This window comes from Ambystoma mexicanum, chromosome 11 (genome assembly GCF_040938575.1).
Source record: "Ambystoma mexicanum isolate Mex_15411 chromosome 11, UKY_AmexF1_1, whole genome shotgun sequence".
Classification (NCBI taxonomy): Eukaryota; Metazoa; Chordata; class Amphibia; order Caudata; family Ambystomatidae; genus Ambystoma; species Ambystoma mexicanum.
The window spans coordinates 1,074,126,430-1,074,152,384 of NC_090934.1; the positions used below are offsets into that span (position 1 = coordinate 1,074,126,430).

The window sequence follows — 25,955 nt, forward strand, 5'->3', positions numbered from 1 at the left end:
TGCGCGCCCTAATCCAAAGGGTGGGCAACTTGGAAAGTAGAGTGGAGGAGGCGGAAGGACGGGCCCGTCGCAACAATATCCGCATTGTGGGCCTACCGGAGGGGACGGAGGGCCGTGACCCTACTGACTTTGTTGAGACCATGTTGCTGCAAGAGATATCCGGAGGGGCCTTGTCCCAAGGCTTCGCAGTGGAGAGAGCACATAGAGCCCTAACGAGGAGGCCGCCTCCCGGAAAACCGCCCAGACCCATCATTGCCAAAATTCTTAACTATCGTGATCGGGAGAGAATATTAGAACATTTTCGAAAAGGAGGCACGATCAAGAGAGGAGCAGCAAACATCACGGCGTATCCGGATTACACCCTAGCTGTGCAGCGTAGCCGCATGAACTTTGGGACTGTGAAACGGAGGCTGAGGGAGGCAGGTTACAAATATATGTTGCTTTACCCTGCGAAGCTGAAGGTCATACAGGCGCATAAAACTTTATTTTTCGAGACCCCAGAGGACGCCATGGAGTGGCTCGACGCACAGGGGTGCCCTCAAGAATCGGCGGACCGGCCCCAGAAGGACTCGGAGGAGCTGCGGAAGACGTAAAATGGCGCAAGATGGCGCGACTCATGGACCCTGAGACTTGATTATAGTCGGTTTGGAACCTTCGGTATGGAAGGTCAGTTGGTTGTACTGTTTGTCACAAACATTGAGATTATCATTGAACGGGAGCCCCATGGAGCGATACTCTCTCCCCACAATAGCTTAGGTTAGGTGGCCATTAGGGCGACCTCACCCTACTGGGCTCCGTGCACGGACCGGTGTTTGCGGAACCAGATGTGGGGGTGCCTGAGCTCTTTTGTTGAAGCTGGGCAACAGTTGGGGTGTGTGGTGTTGGGGGGAGGGTGGGAGAGAGAGGGGAAAGGGAGTTGGAGTTTGGTTGTGTGTGTGGTTAGTTTGGGAATGAGCTTATTCGCGGAGTGGCTGCAGTGGGACGCCTTCTGTGTCATGAGAACCGCTGGAGGTTCCCGTAGGTGGGGTGGGAAGACACATAGCTGTCATGGGTGACCTCAAGATTGCCACCTGGAACGTCCGAGGCCTCAATAATTACCTGAAAAGAAATAAAGTCATGTTGTATCTTAAACGACAGAAGATCGACATTGCCCTACTGCAAGAAACGCACCTGGCCCAACATAAACTAGACCTTGTAAAGAAAAAATGGGGTGGTACAGTGGTGGGCTCCCCGTACTCGGCCTATGCCAGAGGTGTGCTGATCTGGGTGGCCCCGCATGTCCCACTCAGAATTGTACGAGAGGAGGTAGACACGGAGGGTAGGCTGGTAATACTGAGGGTACTGATTGAGAACAGAGGACTGAGTATTATTAATACATATGCCCCCAATCAGAATACTGCTGTATATTTCAGGACTCTATGTACACGCCTGGGCCCGTGCGCAGGGGAACCGATCATCTGGGGGGGGGGACTTTAACTGTGTTCTTGACCCCAGGATAGATAGGTCCGACAGTAAAGTAGACAGGCCCACCCCAGCGGCCAGGGCTCTACGGGTACTATTAGACGACTATGGACTAGAAGATGTCTGGAGATTGAAACACCCCACGGCCTTGCAGTACTCTCATTATTCGGCCCCTCAACAGTTGCACACGAGACTAGATTACTTTTTTGCTACGCCAGAAGTGGCGATAACAACTACACAGGTTGAATACAGAGCGAGGGTCCTGTCGGACCATTCGCCCTTGGTGATGGCCTGGCAATATGGCCGCCCCAGAGGGCGGATTCCAACATGGCGCCTTCGGGCGGAGGCGCTCAGAGACCCGGTCTTTAGAGAAGATATTAGAGAGACGATTACAAGGTATTTTGAGGAGAACACGGGCAGTGTGGATTCGGCTGGTACACTTTGGGAGGCCTTCAAGGTGGTAGTGAGGGGCGACGCTATTTCTAAATCAAAGGGCCTTCAGGGGGGGGTTTTAGCTGAGCTGGAGAAAGTGGAGAAAGAATTGGAGCGTGAATGTACCAGAGGGGGAGGGGACACAGACCTAGTACTCGAATTACAACAACGATGCTCAGAGCTTTGGGAGCGGCTTTGCGACCTCAATTACAGGAAATACGTGGAGAGGCAACATGCAGGAGGTGACAAAACTGGTCGCCTACTGGCATGGCTTTATAAGAGGGAGACCCCCAGGGCCCCGGTCATGATGATAGAAAGGGAAGACGGAGAGGAGGCTCACACTCAGGAAGAGGTTAACGCTGCTTTCTTAGATTATTATAAAGCGCTGTATGAGGACAAAGGGGAAGACAATCTGGATAAAATCAGGGACACACTGGAAGATATAGAACTGCCCAGGATTAGTGCAGAGGAAAGGGAGGAGTTAGATGGCCCCATTACGCTAGATGAACTGGAAGAGGTGGTGAAACGGCTGCCTACTTGCAAGACCCCGGGCACTGATGGACTCCCGAGTGAGTTCTACAAAACGTATAGCGCAGAGATACTCCCCCCTATGCTGGAGATGTATAACGAATCATTCGAGGGAGGCCGATTGCCAGACACGCTCAGAGAAGCGCTGATCGTACCACTACCCAAGCCTAACAAGCCGAGACAACACTGTGGATCGTACAGACCGCTGTCGATGTTGAACCAAGACAGTAAGATCCTGACAGCGGTCTTGGCGGACAGGCTGCGCAAGGTCATCGGCAGACTGATACACTCGGATCAGACAGGTTATGTCCCTGGCAGGAATATAACTCATAATCACAGGCGGCTCCACCGAGTGATAGAAGAAGGGAACAGAAGAGATGAGGAAATGGCAGTGATCTCCCTAGACGCAGTTAAGGCGTTTGATTCGGTGAGGTGGCCGTGGCTGTTTGCGGTCCTGAGGGAATATGGGTTTGGTCCAGGCTATATCAGATGGGCGAGACTACTGTATAGCCAGCCAACGGCTAGGGTGCGTACGGGATCAGTGATATCCGATAAGTGGCACCTAAGTAGGGGTACTAGGCAGGGATGTCCTTGGTCCCCGATGTTATACATATTGGCCTTGGAACCTTTAGCGGTATATCTTAGACAGCAATATGACCTGGTAGGCATCAAGGTGGGAGGAAAGAGCCATTTGATATCCTTATATGCCGATGACTTGCTGCTGTACTTAAAGTATCCGGAAGAGAACCTCCAGTATGTTTTAGAGGTCATGCAGAAGTATGCCGAATTGTCCGGCATAGCGGTTAATCCCGGCAAGTCGAGCATGTTCCCCTAGGGTACTATTCGAGGGTCCCCACGGAACGCTTACCGGTATTGCCCGTGCCTTGGGCAGCCGAGTCCTTCCGATACCTCGGAATAGACATATATCACACTGTGGGAAACGAACATCTGCACAACACCGAGGTTGCTGTGGATAAAATCTGTGCGGCTATGCGATTTTGGGAAAAGCTACCGCTAGCGATGATAGGGCGAGGGGCGTTGCTTAAAATGGTTGTCTTGCCTAGACTACTGCATTTCTTCAACAACATACCATACTTAATAGCTAGGAAGTTCTTTACCAAACTCGACAGTATGTGCAGGGACTTCCTATGGCACGGCACTCGCAACCGAGTGGCGCTGTGGAAGCTACGAAACTTCTACGATAAAGGAGGGATTAACTTACCACATTTTGAGGCCTATTATGTAGCGAGCCAATTGCAATATGTTACACAGTGGCTCTCTGATGAGGAATCTCCCGAGTCCAGGTTGGTTGGGACAGATTGCACCCCGTTTTATTTGAAGGAGATCTGGGTCCCTAGACAAGACTTAAATCTTCGCCCTGGTATGCTGTTACTTGGGTGGAAAATGTGGCGTAGAGCATGCCGGCTACTGGAAAGCCCGGATCCGTGTTCGCCGCAGGTGCCACTGGTTGCCTTGACTGCGGGGGATGGTCAACTTAGAAAAACGATCAGAATGTACTGGGAACCGGTTGGGTTGGCCACGTTAGGAGATATATGGCAAGATGGGGCCATCAAGGATTTTGCAGACCTAGAAGAAGAAGCTGGGTTACATGGGGGTCAATACGTTACATACCTCAGGTTGGTACGGATTATCCGAAAATCTTGGCCTGAGACGGTGTTAGCGGAGGATCCGGACGCCCTGATTGATACAATATATGACATATCAGAGGGCGGACACGAGATCTCCAGATTGTATGAGGTGGTGATGTCCCGAGTGGGAAAGGACTTGACAGACTTGAGACTAGAATGGGAAATGGAGGTGGGGGTTCAGATGACTGATGGGATGTGGGAACGGGCTCTGGGATATCATAAAAAAGTGTCCAGAAATGCTAGATTACAGCAAATCCAACTATATATCACACACAGAGCGTATATGACCCCCAAGAGAATAGCTAAGTTTGCGAACTCGGGCAGGCAGGCATGCCCGAAATGTAACGAGGAGGACGCGGACATGACGCATATGTTCTGGTCCTGCCCAGTAATCGAAGTCTTCTGGAGAGAAGTGTCACAGAAGTTGGCTGACAAAGGGGTCCCGATAAGCATTGACACGACCTGGGCTTGCCTTCTAGGGGGGTTCCCCAGACCGAAGAACACCAGACATCTGGGGAAACGAAGAGACCTAGCGTATATACTCGCTAAGAGGAGGATAGCTATGAACTGGAAGCAATGCTACAAACCTAGGATAGAGATGTGGTGGAGGGATCTCCAAAAATGGGCGGAAGCCGAAACCATGGTCTGGCAAGAGGCATGCAGTAAATGCGGGGAAGAGGATGTGGGCAACCTAGTAGCCTGGAGGTCATTAGTCACTGGTCTGTTTGGGGTACGAGGAGAACCTACTGCCTCGGAGGAGGAAGTCACCCGGCCACACCAGGTCGATACGGAACTACCCTGTGGATGAGCTCTTGGGGGGGAGGGGGGGAGTGTAGTGTTGTGTTTTGTTAAGTGTTTATTGTTTTATTGTATATAATGTCACAAGTTTGTTTATACTGTTTTCACTTAAAACAAAATAAAAATATTTAAAAAAAAAAAAAAAATATGATGCTATGGCAAAGAAAGTGTTTTCAGCATGTAGCATGGCGTTAAAGTCTGTTAATGCTACTTGCACCCTTGCTAGGTGCAGCCATACACTTTGGGAGTGTGCTTCTACAGCGGCTGACTGCATCCCGGAGGGAGAAGAAAGGGATGCGTTCCTGAATATTATACAGGACGGTAAAGACGCTATGTGCGAATCCCTCCAGACGGGCATTGATTCGGCTGACAGTATCAGCAGAGCAATGGCGGCAAGTACATCAACCAGGCGGTTCGCTTGGTTGAGAAAGTCGGGTTTTGCCCCAGATGTGCAAGCCAGGCTCTTGAACATGCCATTCGATGGCTCTTCTTTGTTCGGGGAAAAGGCGGATGACAGTTTAGAGAAACTGCAAACTTCAAAAGCAGCAGCAAAATCCCTAGGAGCTGCAATCCGTCAGACTCCTTTTCGTCCCACAGGAACCTCTGCGAGGGGCAAGTCCTTTCGCTTCTACTCCGCATTCGGAAGAGGTAGAGGACGACCGGCTCAAAGGGGTCAAAGAAGAACTACCCGAGGTGGACGGGGTAGATATTCTAAAGCCGCAGCAACAGCAGGTGCCTCTTTACCATCGGCATCTGCATCAGCCGCCCCAAAACCACTCTGAGGACTTCCCTCACAGGACACCTGTAGGAGGCAGGTTGACTCAACATCTGGCGGAATGGCAGGCTATCACGTCAGATGCTTGGGCATTGGAAACAGTTGCCCAAGGTTACTGCCTACCTTTCCTACGTATACCTCAGAGCCATCCACCGGGGATCAGCTCTCAGAAAGCTCCAGATCCGCTCCTCTTGCAGGAAATTATAGACCTGCTAGAGAAAGGTGCCATAGAACCGGTACCTGTAGCGGAGAGGAACAAGGGCTGGTACTCCCCTTACTTTCTCATTCCAAAGAAAGACGGAGGACTGAGACCCATCTTGGACTTGCGAGAATTGAACAAATTCCTCAGGAAAGACAAATTCAAGATGGTCACTCTTTCTCAGATCCTCCAGGCCCTTCAGTTTCAGGACTGGTTGGTATCTCTGGACCTTCAGGGCGCTTATTTCCATGTGCCTATCCATCTCAAACACAGGAAATACCTGAGGTTCGCAATTGGCAACTCTCACTATCAATTTCGAGTACTGCCTTTTGGGCTGACCTCCGCCCCGAGGGTCTTCACCAAGTTAATGTCGGTAGTAGCTGCAAGTCTAAGGAGGGAAGGGATTCACGTCTACCCCTACCTGGACGATTGGCTGATCAGGGCTGTTTCTCCGGAGCAAGCTCAGATCCAGCTAAATCACGTGTGCTACTCCCTTCACAAGCTGGGCTTCTCCCTCAATTTAAAGAAGTCTCAAATGATACCATCGCAGAGACTCCAGTTCATAGGAGCGATCCTGGATACTTCCCTGGGAAAAGCCTCGCCACCAGAGGTGAGGGCTCAAGATATTCTACAGATGGTTACCAAGTTCCAACATGCCCAACGTCTCCCAGCTTTCGACTTTTTGAGGTTGCTAGGCCTCATGGCATCCTGCATTTTCCTTGTGCCAGAGGCTCGCCTGAGAATGAGATCCCTCCAGTGGGCACTGAGGACTCAGTGGTCACAGTTCTCAGGGAGAATGACAGATCTTCTTCAGGTTCCCGGCAGGGTGGCTCGAGACCTTCAGTGGTGGGCCTGTCAGGAGAACATTCTGAAAGGAGAACAGTTTTGGCAACCCTGCCGGAGATAACAGTAGTCACGGATGCCTCACTCACGGGATGGGGAGCCCACGCCAACGACTTGACCATCAGCGGTCGTTGGTCTCCATCGGAGTCCAGACTACACATCAACCTGTTAGAGCTGAGAGCCATCAAACTTGCGTTGAAGGCTTTCCTGCCAGTTGTACAAGGGAAGAACGTCCTGATAATGACGGACAACACGGCGGCCATGCATTACCTCAACAAAAGAGGAGGTGTAGGATCACTACCCCTGTGCAGAGAGGCGATGCAGCTCTGGTTTTGGGCAATCCAAGAAGGAATCTCTCTATCGGCAGTTCACCTAGCCGGAGAGAAGAACTTGACAGCGGACGCTCTGAGCAGGCAGAGCACAGTCTCCCACGAGTGGGAGCTAGCTCAGGAAGTCCTTCAAGAGATCTTCGCCCTTTGGGGAACCCCTCAGGTAGATCTGTTCGCCACCAGCCTAAACAGGAAATGCGACCTGTTCTGCTCAAGGGAATTTCCTCCGAGAGGAGCTCTGGGAGACGCGTTCATAGTGGACTGGGAGTTTCCGCTTCTGTACGCGTTCCCACCGGTCCCTGTCATTCCTCAAATGATCAGGAGGTTGAGAAGATTCCGGCGAACCATGATCCTAATTGCCCCGGATTGGGCCAGGAGAACGTGGTACCCGGACCTTCTAGACTTGTCCATCTGCCCTCCAATTCGACTTCCTCTCAGAGAGAACCTACTCTCACAGAAGGGAGGTCAGGTTCTCCACCCAGACATCAAAACCCTCAACCTTCACGCTTGGCTTCTGAACGGCTGAGGTACAAGGATTGGGACCTCCCTGATGATGTTATGGAGGTGTTGCTTTCGGCAAGGAGGCCAGCAACAAAGTCTTTATACCGCTGCCGTTGGAGCAGATTTTGCAGCTGGTGTAGAGAACAGAATATCGACCCATTTTCATGTGGTACACCAATGGTTTTGTCCTTCCTACTATATTTGGCAAATTCAGGCCTTCAAGTTGGCACCATTAAGGGCTATCTCGCAGCGCTATCTATCTTTAAGCGTACTGCGGAGGAGCCATCCTATTTCAAATTACCCTTGGTAATACAGTTTCTAAAGGGGTTAACCAATGTTTATCCCCCAAGACCATTCCAAGTTCCCCTTTGGGATTTAAACTTAGTATTAACTTTCCTGATGGGGACACCTTTCGAACCTCTCCATTTTTGTTCATTAAGATTCCTTACCCTTAAGACTGTTTTATTAATAGCACTTACATCTGCTAGAAGGGTGAGCGAATTACAAGCTCTTTCTTGTAAACCCCCTCATACAATCTTTCACAAAGACAAAGTTGTCCTGCAAGTGAAGCCTAATTTCCTCCCAAAGGTAGTCTCTGAATTCCATATCTCTCAGAAGATTACCCTACCATCTTTCTATCGTCCTCCTCACCCGGGGAAAGAGGAAGAGAGGTTACACAGACTAGACCCTAGGAGGGTTTTAAGTTTTTACATTAGTAGACTAGCCAGGATAAGACAGGCTGACCAGCTGTTTGTAGGCTACGCAGGTCACAAGCTGGGGTTACCAATAACTAAGCAGACCATTTCCAGATGGATCATTCTAGCCATTCTGGAATGTTATAAACTGGCAGGGAAAGAGCCCCCTCAAAACCTTAGGGCTCATTCGACCAGAGGTATTGCAGCTTCATCGGCCCTCAAAAGAGGCGTGCCGATTAAAGACATATGTGCGGCCGCTACATGGTCGTCTGTCCATACCTTTACACGTTTTTACAATCTGGATTCCTCCTCTAGTCAAGAGACTAGGTTTGGAAGGGCTGTACTGCATTCTATTCACCAATAGAAGACAGCGTGAAGTCAGTACTCCCTCCTCCGAATATAGAATACTGCTATGGGTGCCTATCTAAGATGAGGAATACGTCGGAGGACACAATCCCTTCGAAGAACAAGTTACTTCTTACCTTGTAACGTTCTTTCGACGGGATGTTCCTCCGACGTATTCCTCATCGACCCTCCCATCCATCCCCGCAGTTTTACTTCCCTTGTTGTTGCAGCTTACGCTCCTTCAGGGTGATTAGTCTAGTCCAGACAGTAATACTGTGGGCTACAAAACGGAACTGAGCAACGGACGCTGCGCGCGGCCTTTATAGGCAGGATGACGTCGAGCGTCGATACGGCGGCTGTCGAGGGTCATCGACTCGAGGGACGTCGACGCGCAGCGCCCTCTGGAGAAAAAATTTTCCGAGGCCAGCAGAGCTGGAAGGATATATCTAAGATGAGGAATACGTCGGAGGAACATCCCGTCGAAAGAACGTTACAAGGTAAGAAGTAACTTGTTCTTCTGGGTCATACTGCCCCCAGCCAATGACTGCCCTCTCCCTAAGCCCCTCCCCTGGCAGCCATCCTCAGATTTTTACCGCACGTTCAAGTGTTGGGAGTCCTTATGCTTAGCTCTCGAGCTTTTGCTGCGTTTTCGCTCTTTTTTCAGGAGATTTTCTAATTTTTTCGGTTAAAAGAGCCTCAAGCTCCACCGTTTCTACTTCCGATCAACGGGGATCCGTTTCGGAGTTTTCTACGCCCCTCAAGGGTGAAGATTTCGTCGAGTTACACTTTTGGAGGATTCCAGAAGTTCCGAGGCCTACCCCGGACATGGCCCAGGAGAAAGGGAGCTCGACGCCCGGGAAGCTATTCAGGACCTGCCCTGGATGCCAGCTTCAGAACGTTTTCAAGGAGGACGAGCATTCGTTATGCCTCTACTGTCTCCATGAGGACAAGACGCACAGGGAAAAGGACTGCGCGTTTTGTGGAAACATGTCGGAGCGGACCATGAAGGATCGCCACCTCCGTCTCGCCAACTGGCTGGAAGGTAAGAGCCCGCCAGGCGAGAAGAAGAAGAAGTCTGAGCGGTCTTCTAAGTCCTATGACGGTGCTCCGGCGAAGGGGGCCCAACAAAAGGCTAAGCACCGCGAGTCCGCGGGCACCGGGAGCGCCGAACGGTCGGGCTCCTCGGCTGCCAGGCAGGGCGCACCCTCCCCGGCGCCATCCACCACGAGCCAACGCTCTGGCTCGGGTAAGAGGAAGTCCGAGAACCCGGCAAAGCTTCTGGAGAGGCCCCGGTCAATCTCGAAGACTCCGGCAGAGGGGGAGCGAGGCTCGGACCCTCCCCCTAAGGTGAAGGCCCCGGGCGTACAGAAGGTGACGTTGGCCGTGATTCACCCTGCTAGGACCTTGATTGAGGATGTCGCCGCGGCCCTGGCTCAGCCTGTGGAGGCTACACCAGTGGAGGCGCCCTCAGGTACCAGAGTCTCCCTGCCACCGCGGAGGGAGTCTTTCAGGCCCATCGAGAAGACCCCCACGAAGTCCTCATTGGAAAAAGGGGGGAGAAGGGTGGTGGCCGTCGTGGATACGGACACAACCTCTGACTAGGAGCTCATCCAAGTCGTGGAGGGGAGACAGCCCATCGTGAGGGATCCCGACGAGGGCGAAGACGAGGGCGACGGTGACGCAGACGAGGCTCTTCAAGAGCCCTCGCGCCCGTCGTTTCCGGCGCTGCAGGACACCTCGGCGGCCATTTTGTCAGCCATCCAGTCCTTATGCTCGGAGATAAGGACTAGGTTGCCCCTTCCCCCGACGGAGGAGCCTGAGCCAGACCCGACGGAGGACCAGAGGTGATGGCCACGAGGAATGCTGGGAGCCCACCGCCTAAGAGGAGGAGGACGCATCCTAGGCCTCCTCTCCCGCCTCTGCGGCCTTCTCTGCCTTCCCCCAGTCTACTACCCACGGGGACGATGCAGGCATGGACACGACTACGACGGGTACGGATGACGACGGAGGCGACGACGGGACGTGTCCCCCGTCGCCCCCTGCCCGGGCGTCCCCGCCCGACGAGATTGGATCCTTCCATGCAATGATCTCCAGGGCATCCAAGCTCTTCCAGCTCTGCCCCGAGGAAAAGGAGAGGTTCCTTTACCAGAGGCGCAGGGGTAAAAGGAAGACGGTCCTCGCCGTACCGCTTCTTGATGACATGTGGGATGAGGGGCTCGCCCTCCTCAAGAACCCTGCCACGGCTCCTTCGAAGAGGGACCGGTACGAGAAGAAGTACCGGGTCCCCGACGCTGCCCCCTCGTACCTTAGAGCGCAACCTACCCCGGACGCAGTCGTCTCGGCGGCGGCCAAGAAGAAAGCGGGGGGGCATCGGCCTCGACTTCAACCTCCCCTCCGGACGGCGAGGGTAGGAAACTGGATGCGATGGGACGACGGGTCATCTCATCTGCAGCGACGACCATCAAGGCGGCCAACGCCCTGGCCATCGTAGCCCGCTACGACAGGAAGTTGTGGTTTAAGATCGCCCCTCTGTTGGACTTCCTTCCGGATGTCAAGAGGGGTGAGGCCTTGGAAATCTTGCAGGAAGGTGAGATTGCCTCGGACCACGCCATTACGTTGGCTACGGACATCGCCGACACCGGTTTCCGTCAGTTGGGCAACAGCGCTTGCCTGAGACGACGAGGATGGCTCAGGGCGACGGATTTCCGCCAGGACGTTCAGACCAAGGTTTTGGACATGCCCTTCGATGGGAACAACCTTTTTGGCAAGGCGGTTGATGAATCCCTTCAGGCGATCAAGACGGACACGGAGACGGCCCGTGCACTGGGGGTGCTCCAACAGCGAAGGCCATCCTTTCTGAGCTCCGGAGGCAGGCAGGTTGCCTCCAAGGGAGCCAGCAGTAGCTCCTCTACTTACCGTCAAGCGGCAAGGTCTTCATCGCAGGAGGCCTACAGGGGACGCGGCAAGTCAGGTGGATCCCGCCGTCGTCACCAAGGTGGTCAAGGAGGCAAAGCGGCCTCCAAGCAGGATTGAACCGTCCGTCGGGTCGGGCCCCCGCCGAAGCACCCCGGTGGGAGGCCGGCTGACGAAGTTAGTCGGCGTGTGGGAGTCCATCTCCACCGACCGTTGGGTGCTGGACGCCCTGGCCCTGGGGCACACCCTGGAGTTCCAGAAGAGGTGCCCCCGCATTCCTCCCGTGGCCAGGAAGGAAAATCACGTCCCTCAACTGCTGTTGGAAGTACGGGCGATGCTCAGGAAAGGTGCCATCGAGCTCGTCCCGAAGAGGCTTCGGGGCTCCGGAGTTTACTCAAGATACCTCGTGAGGAAGAAGACAGGAGGATGGCGTCCCATCCTGGACCTGCGACGACTAAACAAATACATCAAGGCACAGAAGTTCCGGATGGTCACCCTCCAGCACGTGCTGGGACAGCTGGAGGTGGGCGATTTCCTGTCGTCGTTGGATTTGGAGGATGCTTACTTCCACATCCCTATTCTAAAGAGGCACCGAAAGTTCCTCAGGTTCGTGGTCAAAGGGCGGCACTACCAGTTCAAGGCCCTCCCGTTCAGATTAAAATCAGCGCCCAGGGTGTTCACCAAGTGCCCAGCACCGGTGGCGGCGCGACTGCGCCTGCAGGGGATCCACGTCTACCCCTACCTGGACGACTGGCTCATACGGACAAGGGAGCTCGCCGTGGAACACACTGCGAAGTCCGTCCAGCTGCTCACGGACCTGGGGTTCTCCATTAACTTTCCAAAATCCCACCTGGTCCCACCGCAAGTCGCCCTGTTTCTGGGAGCACAGCTCGACACAGTGGCGCGGCGGGCCTCATCGTCGGAGGAAAGGATAAGGGCCATCCTAGGAAAGGTGCAACGTCTACTGGCCACGGATGTGGCCAAAGTGAGGTCTATCAAGTCCCTCCTCGGAATGATGTTGTCCTGCATTTATCTGGTGCCCCATTGCAGACTTCGGAAGCGGCCCTTGCAAGAATTCCTCGACGCCCACTGGATCCAGACGACGGGCAGCTTCGAGGACAGGATCTCGCTCGACGAAACGTTCCGTCAGGCGATACGGTGGTGGGGTGTCTGCGCTCATCTGACAGCGGGAACAGGCTTCCTAGCCTCGGCCCACCAGGTGACGGTGACGACGGATGCCTCCCTGGAAGGTTGGGGAGCGCACACCGGGGGCCTCCACGCGAGAGGCCTTTGGTGCTCGGAGGAGAAGACTCTCCACATCAACATCTTGGAGCTCCGCAGTGTTCAGGGCCCTCAGGTCCTTCCTTCCGTCCCTCAAGGGCAAGGTGGTGAGGATTTTCACCGACAACACCACCACGATGTTTTACATTCGGAAGCAGGGCGGAACCAGATCCCCTGCCCTGTCAAAGGAAGCCCAGGATCTGTGGCATTGGGCCATCGCAAAAGGGATGTTTCTGGTACCCTTTCATCTGGCAGGGATAAAAAACACGATCGCTGACTCACTCAGTAGGGAGCTGCGCGCTCGTGCCACGAGTGGGAACTGCGCCAGGATCAAGTGGACCGACTCTTCCGACGATGGGGCGAACCCCAGATCGATCTCTTCGCGACGGCAGCGAACTCCAAGTGCCGGAGGTTCGCCAGCAGGTTTCCCCAACCGAGGAGCATGGGCGATGCTTTCTCGTTCCCCTGGGACGGCCTGTTCCTTTATGCATTCCCGCCGTTGCTACTCCGGCTCGTCAACCAGCTCAAGAGGTCCCGGTGCAGGATGATCCTCGTCGCACCGGCGTGGCCGAGGCAGATCTGGTTCCCGGACCTTCTGGACTTGTCAGCGTCCACACCAGTCAAGCTACCGACGGACGCGGATCTTCTCTCCAGAGAAGGAGGCGCCATTCTTCATCACGAACCAGAGTCGCTGAACTTGCAGGCCTGGCTCCTGAAGCACTAGAGTTTGGAGGATACGACATCCCGGCCGACTGCAGAGAGGTTCTTGCAAAGGCCAGGGCATCCTCAACTCTCAAGTGCTATGGACACAAATGGAAGAGGTTCTCTGTCTGGTGCCGAGCAAAGAAGATTAACCCTCTGCGGATTACGGCCCCTCAAGTATTGCAGTACCTACTGTCTTTGGCCAAGGCTGGCCTATCTCACGCTTCCATCAAGGTACATCTGGCTGCCGTCTCACGTTACACCAGAACTACAGGACGGGCCCCCTTGTGGTCTTATCGTCTGGTGAAGGAATTTATGAAAGGACTGTTCCGATCATTCCTGCCGGTGAAGGCCCCTGCCCCGGCGTGGGAGCTCAACGTGGTACTAACTAGGCTCATGGGGGCCCCATTCGAGCCTATGCATTCAGTGCCGTTGAAGTTTCTGTTGTGGAAGACAGCATTCCTCGTGGCCATGACCTCTGCACGACGAGTGGGAGAGATCCAGGCCCTGTCTTGCAAGCCTCCATACTTGACTTTTCACGACACGAGAGTGGTGCTGAAGACGCACCCCTCCTTCATGCCCAAGGTGCCGTCGGACTTCCACCTCAACGAGCCCTTGGTGTTGCCAGTTTTCTTCCCGTCGCCTTCGTCGCCGGCTGAGAGGACTCTGCACTCGCTAGATGTGGCTAGAGCGCTGAAGTTCTACGTGGACCGCACAAAGAGTTTCCGGAAGACATCACAGCTGTTTGTGAACTTTGGACCTGTGAATCAAGGGAAGGCTCTCTCGAAGACTTCCATTTCCAGATGGCTCTCCGGCTGCATCATGCACTGTCACCGGTTGGCAAACCGACCGCTGCCCGGCCGTCCGAGAGCCCATTCGACCAGAGCGATAGCTGCTACTACATCGTTCCTGTCTGATGTGCCCCTGCTCGACATCTGCAGGGCTGCTACGTGGAGGTCGACGCACACCTTCACGAGATTCTACTGCGTCGACCGGGATTCCATGTGAATCCATGCCAGACCCCATGCTGGAGAAGGAACAAGTTACTTAACTGTAACTGTTGTTCTCCAGCATGGGTCTGGCATGGATTCACATGCGAACCCTCCTGCCTACCCCTCTGCGGCTCTTCACTTGGTCATACTGCCACTTCACGTGCTACCAAATCTGAGGATGGCTGCCAGGGGAGGGGCTTAGGGAGAGGGCAGTCATTGGCTGGGGGCAGTATGACCCAGAGACCGATGATTGGTTACTACTGAGAAAGACAGATCAGAAACGAAACTGATACTGATTTTTTCTATACCGAGGATTCCCGGCCTGACGACGGGGGAATATTCATGAGCATGTGAATCCATGCCAGACCCATGCTGAGAACAACAGTTACAGGTAAGTAACTTGTTCCTTCCTTCGAAGCAGATGGAAGAGGAAGAAAGGAGATTCACTCCTTTGCCCAGGTCAGACTTTTTCAAATCCATGTCAGCAATCTATGAAGAGTCTGCTTCAGAAGAAGACGAGGTTAATCCTTTGGGAGTTAATTATGGTACAAGACAAGTTCCTGAGGAATTTATTGACCAGGAATCTAGAATGAGAGACCTGAGTGATACTCTACATTCTGCCAGTGGAGTTGACACATCCCCAGAATTAGAGATCGCCAAACCTGATCCTGCAGACCATGCAGATGCTGGGTACAGGGGTCTTATGACCAGGGTAGTTGAATATATGGGGTGGGGTAATACTTCACCCATTTTTTAACAAGATGACATGACGGATATAATCGCCAAGGGACCTCAGAAAGATCCTGTTCTCCCTTTTCACAGAGCCCTTCAAAGGACTGTAGAGAAAAACTGGGAGAAGCCAGAAACTATTGCTGCTGCAGATAGCACTTTTCCAAGAAAATATAGACCGGCTGGAACGGATCCTGAATATTTGAATAAACATCCGATTCCAGAAAGTTTAGTCATCCAGGCAGCATCTACTTCAAAACAAACTGCTTATCCAACTATCCCTCCTGATAGAGAGGATAAAAAAATTGATGCCTGGGCACGTAAAGTTTTCACATCAAGCAGAATGGCACTTAAGTCGGCAAATGTCACCTGTACCCTAGCCAGGTTTACCCATACCCTGTGGGACTGTATTTCGGCGGCGGCTGATCATATTCCGGAAGGCAAGGAAAGGGAAGGCTTCCTGAATATAGTCAAAAACGTGAAGGAGGCAATGGGGTAATGTCTCCAGTCTGGACTGGATACTGCTGATAGTATCAGCAGATCCCATGGCTGCAAGCCTTGTGCTATGCAGATTTGCGTGGTTGAGGAAGTCAGGGTTTGCACCGGACGTGCAAGCCAGACTTCTCAACATGCCCTTTGATGGCTCGAGGCTCTTTGGCAGAAAGGCTGATGAAAGCCTAGAAAAACTTCAGACCTCGAAAGCGGCAGCTAAATCACTTAGCGCCTCTTTGCGCCAACCTCTAAAACCCTATTCCGGCTCATCTTCCTGGAGGGGGTCGTTCTTTTCGATACTACTCCTCTTTTGGTAGAGGAAGAGGACAGGCTTCTCAAAGGGGCAAAAGAAACTTCCCTTGTAGAACACGAGGAAGAGGTGCAAAATCGGCCTCAGGATCGACATCTGTACCCTCAGCCACTTCTGCAGCCACCTCCAAATCTCTCGGAGACCTTGTTACACAAAACACCAGTGGGAGGCAGGATCTCTCAACATCTGATGGAATGGCGGGGCATTACCTCAGATGCTTCGGCACTGGAAACAGTAGCCCAAGGTTACTGTCGCCCCTTTCTAAAAAGGCCTCAGATCATCCACCGGGAGCCAACTCCGCCAAATTTCCAGATCCACTCCTGTTGCAGGAAATTTTAACCCTGCTAGACAAAGGTGCCATAGAACCGGTACCTGTAGCGGAGAGGAACAGGGGTCGGTACTCCCCATATTTTCTCATCCCAAAAAAGGACGGAGGACTGAGACCCATCTTGGACTTGAGAAACGTGAACAAGTTCCTCAGGAAGGACAAGTTCAAGATGGTGACTCTTTCTCAGATCCTTCAGGCTCTCCAACTCCAAGATTGATTGGTATCATTGTACCTTCAGGATGCTTACTTTCATGTGCCAATCCATCCAAAGCACAGAAAGTACCTGAGGTTCGCGACTGGCAATTCTAATTATCAGTTTCGAGTTTTGCCATTCGGGTTGACCTCCGCCCGAGGGTTTTCACCAAACTGTTGGCAGTTGTGGCAGCAAGTCTCGGGAGAGGAGGTATTCACATATATCCCTACCTGGAGGACTGGTTGATCAGGGCAAGTTCTCCAGAACAAGCTCAGGAACATCTTTCGATCACCTGCCACTTCCTCCACAAATTGGGCTTCTCCCTCAATTTCAGGAAGTCCCACATGATACCATCCCAGAAACTCCAGTTTATCGGAGCAGTCTTGGGCACTTCATCGGGACATCCAGCAGATGGTAACGAAGTTTCAGAATGCCCAACGTCTACCGGCCTTCGATTTTCTCAGGTTGCTCGGCCTCATGGCATCCTGCATTTTCCTAGTACCAGAGGCCAAGTTGAGAATGAGATCCCTTCAGTGGGCACTCAGAACTCAGTGGTCCCAGTTCTCAGGGAATGTCGGATCTTCTGCAAGTCCCGAGCGCAGTTGCTCAGGATCTTCTATGGTGGGCTTGCAACGACAACATTCTCAAGGGAGAGTCTTTTTGGCAACCATGGCCGGAGATAATGGTAGTGACGGACGCCTCACTCACGGGGTGCGGAGCACACACCAACAATCTGACAATCAGCAGTCGTTGGTCTCCAGCGGAGTCCAAACTACACATCAACCTGTTGGAGCTGAGGGCAATCAGACTAGCTCTGAAGGCCTTTCTGCCCTCTGTACAGGGAAAGAATGTCCTGATAATGACGGACAACACGGTGGCCATGTACTTCTCCAGCATGGGGTCTGGCATGGATTCACATGCTCATGAATATTCCCCGTCGTCAGGCTGGGAATCCTCGGTAAAGAAAAAAAAAACAGTATCAGTTTCGTTTCTGATCTGTCTTTCGTAGTAGTAACCAATCACTGGTCTCTGCGTCATACTGACCACAGCCAATGACTGCCCTCTACCTAAGCACCGCCTCTGGCAGCCATCTTCAGATTTTTACCGCACGTTCATGTGTTGGGATCCTCGTTCTATTGCTCTCGAGCGTTAGTGCTATTTTTTCACGTTTTTTGCTCAAAAACTTTGTTTTTTCGGTCAAAAGAGCCTCAAGCTCCACCGACTCTCCATCCGATCATCGGGGACCCGTGTCAGATTCGTCTGCGCCCCTCAAGGGTGAAGATTTCGTCGAGCTACGCTTTGGAGGACTCCAGAAGCTTCTCAGGCCCGGACATGGCCCAGGAGAAGGGAAGCTCGACGCCCGGAAAGCTGTTCAGGGTCTGCCCTGGATTCCAGCTGCAGAAAGTCTTTAAGGAGGACGAACACTCCTTTTGTCTCTACTGCTTACATGAGGACAAGACGCACGTGGAGAAGGACTGTGCGTTTTGCGGCAATATGTCGGAGCGGACCATGAAGGACCGCCATCAACGTCTCGCCAACTGGCTGGAAGGGAAGAGCCCGTCAGGCGAGAAGAAGAGGAAGAAATCCGAGCGGTCTTCTAAGACCTTTGAGGACGCCCCGGCGACGGGGGTCCAACACAAGGCCAAGCACCGCGAGTCCGCTGGCACCGGGAGCACCGAACGGTCGGGCTCTACGGGCGCCAGGCAGAGCGCACCCTCCCCGGCACCTTCAACTACGAGCCAACGCTCTGGGTCGGGTAAGAGGAAGGGCGAGCACCCGGCGAAGCTCCTGGAGAGGCCCCGGTCGAGCTCGAAGGCCCCATCGGAGGGGGAGCGAGGCAGTGTCCCCCCCCCCCTCAAGGATAAGGCGGTGAGCGCACCTAAGGTGGTGAAGGCCTTAATCCATCCGGCCAAGCCCTCTATTGATACTGTCGCGGCGACCCTGGCTCAGCCTGTGGAGGCTACACCAATGGTGGCGACCTCGGGGCTCAGAGTCTCCCTGCCACCTTGGAGGGAGTCCTCTTTTGTGCCCATCGATAGGACCCCCGTTAAATCCCCGGCGGGGAAGAAAAAGCGGGGGCAGGGCGTCGTCGTAGATTCGGCCTCAACCTCGGAGGAAGAGCTGATCGAGGTCTTAAGCCACGGCCTTGGCGTGGAAGAAGACCGGCCCGTCGGGATGGATCCCGACGCGGGTGACGACATCGTCGAGGGTGCCGACGGGGCCCCTGATCGCCCGTCGGATTCCCCTCTGCCAGCGCCGCAAGACAACTCGGCGGCCATTTTGTTGGCTATACAGTCCTTATGCTCAGAGATAAGGACGAGACTACCGTTGCCGACGGAGGAACCTCTCCCGTCGGGGGATCCTGAACCGGGACCTTCTGGCGTTCCCCCGCCCAAGAAAAGAAGGATTCACCCTCCACCTCCTTTTCAGCCGTCGCGCACCGTCCAGCCCTCCCCCCGTCCACCCGATGGGATGATACGGGGACTGACACGGCAGCGACGGGTACGGACGACGAGGTATACGACGAGGACCTACCGTCGTCACCTCCCACCAGGGCTTCTCCGCCCGACGAGATTGGTTCGTTCCACTCCATGATCGCCAGGGCATCCGAGCTTTTCCAACTCTGCCCTGAGGAGAAGAAAAAGGAAGGATTCCTTTATCAACGGCGCGAGGCCAAGAGGAAGACGGTCCTCGCGGTGCCTCTACTGGACGACATTTGGGATGAGGGCCTCGCCCTCCTCAAGAAATCTTCCACTACGCCAGCTAGAAGAGACCGGTACGAGAAGAAGTACCGGGTCCCGGACGCGGCCCCCCTGTGCCTCCGGGCGCAGCCTACCCCGGACTCCGTCGTCTCCGCGGCAGCCAGGAAGAAAGCGGGGGGGGGGGTGCGGCCTCCACATCGACTTCCCCACCGCACGGCGAGGGAAAGAAATTGGACACTATGGGACGCAGGGTCATCTCGTCTGCAGCGACGACGATTAAAGCGGCCAACGCCTTGGCTATCGTAGCCCGCTACGACAGGGAGCTATGGTACAAACTGGCTCCCCTGCTGGACTTCCTACCGGACGACAAGAGGGCAGATGCCCTGGAGATCCTACAGGAAGGTGAGGTGGCGTCGGACCACGCCATCACTATTGCGACGGACATCGCCGACACTGGGTTTCGCCAGTTGGGCAACGGCGTGTGCCTTAGGCGGCGTAGATGGCTCAAGGCTACGGACTTCCGTCAAGACGTACAGACCAGAGTCCTGGACATGCCGTTCGATGGGAACAACCTGTTTGGGAAAACAGTGGACGATTCCCTTCAGGCCATTAAAGCAGACACTGAGACGGCCCGGGCCCTTGGGGTTCTGCAGCAACGACGGACGCCCTTTCGGAGCAGCTGAGGCAAGGGCGCCTCCAAAGGTTCCGGCGGCGGTTTCTCCACCTACCGTCAAGCGGCCCGCTCGTCGTCTCAGAAGGCCTACGGAGGACGAGGCAAGTCTGGCGGACCCCGCCGTCGTCGCCAAGGAGGTCAAGGCGGCAAAGCCTCGTCGAAACAGGATTGAACCGACCGTGGGGTCGGGCCCCCACCGATGCACCCCGGTGGGAGGCCGGCTGGCGAGCTTCGTCAGCGTGTGGGAGTCCATCTCCACCGACCGTTGGGTGCTGGACGCCTTAGCCCGGGGCCACGCGCTCGAGTTTCAAAGAATGTGCCCGCGCGTCCCCCCCGTGGCCAGAAAAGAGCTTCACGTCCCTCAGCTTCTCCTGGAGGTAAGGGCGATGCTCAGGAAGGGCGCCATCGAACTCGTCCCAAAGAGGCTTCGGGGCTCCGGAGTTTACTCGAGATACTTCCTCGTGAAGAAGAAGACGGGAGGATGGCGCCCCATCCTAGACCTGCGACGTCTGAACAAATTCATCAAGGCGCAGAAGTTCCGGATGGTCACCCTCCAGCACGTCCTGGGTCAGCTGGAGGAAGGAGACTTCCTGTTGTCGTTGGATTTGGAGGATGCCTACTTCCATATTCCCATCCTAAAGGGGCACCGAAAATTCCTCAGGTTTGTGGTCCAAAGGCGTCACTACCAGTTCAAAGCCCTCCCCTTCGGACTACGGTCGGCACCCAGGGTATTCACCAAGTGCCTTACACCGGTGGCGGCGCAGCTGCGCCGCGAGGGGATCCACGTCTACCCCTACCTGGACGACTGGCTCATCCGGGCCAAGACTAGGGAGCTCGCCGTGGAGCACACGGCAAGGACCGTCCAACTTCTCACGGACCTGGGATTCTCCGTGAACTACGCCAAGTCCCACCTGGTACCCGCGCAAAACGCACTGTTTCTGGGAGCGAAGCTCGACACAGTGTCCCTTCTGGCCTCCCCGTCGGAGGAAAGGACCAGGTCCATCCTGGGCAAGGTACAGCGGATGTTGGCTTCCGACGCGGCCAAGGTGAGGTCCATCAAGTCCCTCCTCGGAATGATGTCTTCTTGCATCTACCTCATTCCCATGTGCAGGCTCCGGATGCGCCCGTTACAGGAGTTCCTGGACGTGCGCTGGATCCAAACGACGGGCGGCTTCGAGGAGAGGATCACACTCGACGAGAGTTTCCGCCGCGCGGTCCGGTGGTGGGGCACCCGCGCGCATCTGACGGCGGGCATGGACTTCCAGACCCCAGACCACCAGGAGACAGTGACCACGGATGCCTCCCTGGAAGGGTGGGGAGCGCACACCGAAAATCTACACGCGAGAGGCCTTTGGCTCCCGACGGAGAAGTCCCTCCATATCAACGTCCTGGAGCTCCGTGCAGTGTTCTGGGCCCTCAGGTCCTTCCTTCCGTCCCTCAAGGGCAAGGTGGTGAGGATCTTCACCGACAACACCACCACCATGTTTTACATCAGGAAACAGGGCGGAACCAGGTCCCCAGCACTGTCCAAGGAGGCGCAGGACCTGTGGCATTGGGCCGTCGCCCAAAGGATGTTTCTGGTGCCGTTTCACCTGGCAGGGATAAAAAAACACCATCGCCGACTCACTCAGCAGGGAGCTGCGCTCGTGCCACGAGTGGGAACTACGGCAGGATCTAGTGGATCGCCTCTTCCGACGGTGGGGCACACCCCAGATCGACCTGTTCGCGACGGCGACGAACTCCAAGTGCCGGAGGTTTGCCAGCAGGTTTCCCCAGGCAAGGAGCATGGGCGATGCTTTCTCGTTCCCCTGGGAGGGCCTGTTCCTCTACGCGTTCCCTCCTTTGCCACTGCTAATCCGGCTCGTCAACCAGCTCAAGAGGTCACGGTGCAGGATGATCCTCGTCGCACCTGCGTGGCCGAGGCAGATATGGTTCCCGGACCTTCTGGACTTGTCAACGTCCCCGCCAATCAAGCTGCCGGTGGACGCGGATCTACTCTCCAGGGAAGGAGGCGCCATCCTCCACCACGACCCGAAATCGCTGAACTTGCAGGCCTGGCTCCTGCAGCGCTAGAGTTTGGAGGATACGACATACCGGCCGACTGCAGAGAGGTTCTTGCAAAGGCCAGGGCGTCCTCGACTCTTAAATGCTACGGACACAAATGGAAGAGGTTCTCTGTCTGGTGCCACGCACAGAAGATTAACCCTCTACGGATTACGGCTCCCCAGGTACTGCCGTACCTGCTGACGCTGGCCAAAGCTGGACTGGCACACGCGTCCATCAAGATTCATCTTGCTGCGATCTCCCGATACACCAGAACCACGGGGCGGACGTCCTTGTGGTCTCATCGTCTGGTGAAAGAGTTCATGAATGGACTGTTCAGATTGTTACCGCCGGTGAAGGCTCCGGCCCCGGCGTGGGAGCTCAACGTGGTGCTGACCAAGCTCATGGGACCTCCGTTCGAGCCTCTGCACTCGGCCCCGTTGAAGTTTCTGTCGTGGAAAACAGCGTTTCTTGTGGCCATCACCTCCGCACGACGGGTGGGAGAGATCCAGGCCCTTTCCTGCAAGGCCCCGTACTTGACTTTTCACGACACGAGGGTAGTGCTCAGGACGCACCCCTCCTTCATGCCCAAGGTACTGTCGGACTTCCATCTCAACGAACCCTTGGTGTTGCCTGTGTTCTTCCCGTCGCCTTCGTCGCCGGCTGAGAGGACTTTGCACTCGCTGGATGTGGCTAGAGCGCTGAAGTTCTACGTGGACCGCACGAAGTGTTTTCGGAAGACGTCACAACTCTTTGTGAACTTTGGACCTGTCAATCAGGGGAAGGCTCTCTCGAAGGCTTCCATTTCCAGATGGCTCTCCGGCTGTATCATGTACTGTCATCGGTTGGCAAACCGACCGCTGCCTGGCCGTCCGAGAGCCCATTCCACCAGAGCGATCGCAGCTACCACGGCGTTCCTTTCTGGTGTGCCCCTGCTGGACATATGCAGGGCTGCTACGTGGAGGTCGACGCACACCTTCACGAAATTCTACTGCGTCGATCGGGATTCCAGGGAGGAGTCCAGGGTCGGCCAAGCAGTGCTGCGCAACCTGTTCGCCTGAGGTGAGCCTGGTGAGGAGGTAAGATGCTTAATGTTGAGTTTGATGTAATGCTTAATGTTGAGCCTTTGCCACCTCCCGTGGTTGTGCATGTGTGTACTGCTATGTATTCTTTATTCATGAGCATGTGAATCCATGCCAGACCCCATGCTGGAGAAGGAACAAGTTACTTACCTGAAACTGTTGTTCTCCAGCATGGGTCTGGCATGGATTCACATGCGAACCCTCCCGCCCACCCCTCTGCGGCTCTTCACTTGGTCATACTGCCACTTCACGTGCTTCCAAATCTGAAGATGGCTGCCAGAGGCGGTGCTTAGGTAGAGGGCAGTCATTGGCTGTGGTCAGTATGACGCAGAGACCAGTGATTGGTTACTACTACGAAAGACAGATCAGAAACGAAACTGATACTGTTTTTTTTTTCTTTACCGAGGATTCCCAGCCTGACGACGGGGAATATTCATGAGCATGTGAATCCATGCCAGACCCATGCTGGAGAACAACAGTTACAGGTAAGTAACTTGTTCCTACCTCAACAAAAGAGGAGGAGTAGGGTCACTGCCACTGTGCAGAGAAGCAATGCAGCTCTGGTTCTGGGCAATACGAGAAGGAATCTCTCTATCGGCAATTCACCTAGCCGGAGAGAAGAACACGGCGGCAGACGCTCTGAGCAGGCAGAGCACGGTCTCTCGCGACTGGGAGCTGGCTCAGGAAGTCCTTCTGGAGATCTTCGCCCTTTGAAGAACCCCTCAAGTGGATCTGTTTGCCATGGCGATCAACCGGAAGTGAGATCAGTACTGCTCAAGGGAATTTCCTCAAAGAGGAGCTCTGGGAGACGCATTCGTAGTGGAGTGGAAGTTTCCACTGCTGTACGCATTTGCCCCAGTCCCTGTGATTCCTCAAGTAATCAGGAGGTTGAGAAAGTTCAGGAAAACCATGATCCTAATTGCCCCGGATTGGGCCAGGAGGACGTGGTACCCGGACCTTCTAGACATGTCCATCTGCCCTCCAATACATCTTCCGCAAAGAGAGGATCTTCTTTCGCAAGAGGAAGGTCGGGATCTCCATCCAGAGGTCAACACACTCAACCTTCACGCATGGTTTCTGAGAGGTTGAGATACAAGGATTGGGATCTTCTGGATGACGTAATGGAAATCTTGCTTTCGGCCAGAAGACCAGCAACAAAATCTTTGTACCGATGTCGCTGGAACAGGTTTAGTAACTGGTGCAAAGACAAGGATGTGGACCCTTTTCAGTGTGGCACCCCAATGGTGCTTTCTTTTCTTCTACATCGAGCTAATCTGGGGCTCCAGATAGGAACAATCAAAGGATACCTTGCTGCGCTGTCCATTTTCAAGCGCTCCTCGGAAGAGGTTTCATATTTCAAAATACCGCTAATAATTCAATTCTTAAAGTTGCTTACTAATGTATACCCTCCAGTACCTTTTCATATACCAACTTGGGACTTAAATTTAGTATTAAAATTCTTGACTTGCATACCTTATAAGCCCCTGCACCCATGTCCGTTGAGGCTTTTGACTCTAAAAACTGTTCTCCTTGTGGCCCTATCATCAGCCCGCAGGTTTAGCGAACTTCAGGCTCTCTCATGCAAACCACCATATACTATGTTTTATAACGATAAGGTAGTCCTTAAAGTTAAACCTTCGTTCTTGCCAAAAGTAGTCTTGGACTTCCATTTGTCACAAAAAATAGTACTACCAACCTTTTATCCTCCTCCTCATCTGGGCAAAGAAGAGGAGAGATTACACAGATTAGATCCCAAGAGGGCTCTTAGGTTTTACATCTCAAGGATGGCTAAATTGAGACAAGATGACCAACTTTTTGTGGGTTATACTGGTCATAAATTAGGCTTATCTGTAACAAAACAGACCATTTCCCGCTGGATCATATTAGCCATAGTTGAATGCTACAGATTAGCGAGAAAAGAACCACCAGGTGGGCTTCGTGCCCATTCTACAAGGGGAATGGCTACTTCTGCGGCTCTAAAGAGGGGAGTCCCAGCAGCAGATATTTGTGCAGCTGCAACCTGGAAAACAATGCATATTTTTGTTAAACATTATTGTTTGGATACTGCCTCCTCTAACAAGGGTTTATTTGCAAAGGCAGTTCTGCATTCTGTCCACGAAAACTGAAATTGGTACTCCCACCTCCAAAAAATGGATACTGCTATGGGAGCCTATCACAAGATGCGGAATACGTGGGAGGACACAATAAATTCGAAGAACAAGTTACTTACCAACTGTAACGTTCTTTTGACTGGATGTTCCTCCCACGTATTCCTCATCGACCCTCCCATCCTACCCCACAGTACAGTTTACGTTTCTTACACTTTCCTCTCACGAAGAATGTATCGGTCATGGGACACGCTTGGTTGTTCCTCCTATATATATATCTCATCGAAAAAACAGAACTGAAGCAACGGGCGCGGCTCGAGCTATTTATACCATCGGTGACATCGACAGAGTACGTCGAAGGACAATCGACGCCACGACCTCGAGCACAGCGCCCTCTGCCGAGAATTTTTTTTTTTCCGAAGCAGCGAAGCTGGAGGTAACGAATTATCACAAGATGAGGAATACGTGGGAGGAACATCCAGTCAAAAGAACATTACAGTTGGTAAGTAACTTGTTCTTCTGTTGTGGTGACAGCAGTTTTTAGGAAATTAAACGGCGAATTCATGGGTGCCAACTTGTGATTTTCACTACAGGGGCAGAAATACCCCCACCTCCACCCTGAATATAAGCAAGCGACCAGCCCAACACATCCCCTGGCCAAACACATTTTATAGCACTTGTTTGCAAAAAGTCATATGATTTAAAACCAGTTTTGAATATATAACATCTCAGCAACGGTCTCTCAACCTGCTGAGCTAACCTGGCATCTTTCTACTTTAGAGCGTGTCTTTTTTGAACATTTTCTTTAAGTGAAGTCAAACTGCCAGCTCTGCCTCCTCAGAACTCCGCCCT

General features: G+C 53.7%; 1 protein-coding gene across 4 annotated transcripts in view; it reads left to right on the top strand.

The window, feature by feature from the left end:
• The window catches only part of EDC3 (enhancer of mRNA decapping 3), a 787,882-nt gene that overhangs the window by 708,284 nt on the left and 53,643 nt on the right, over positions 1 to 25,955 (top strand). The gene's annotated exons all lie outside the window — the stretch shown is intronic.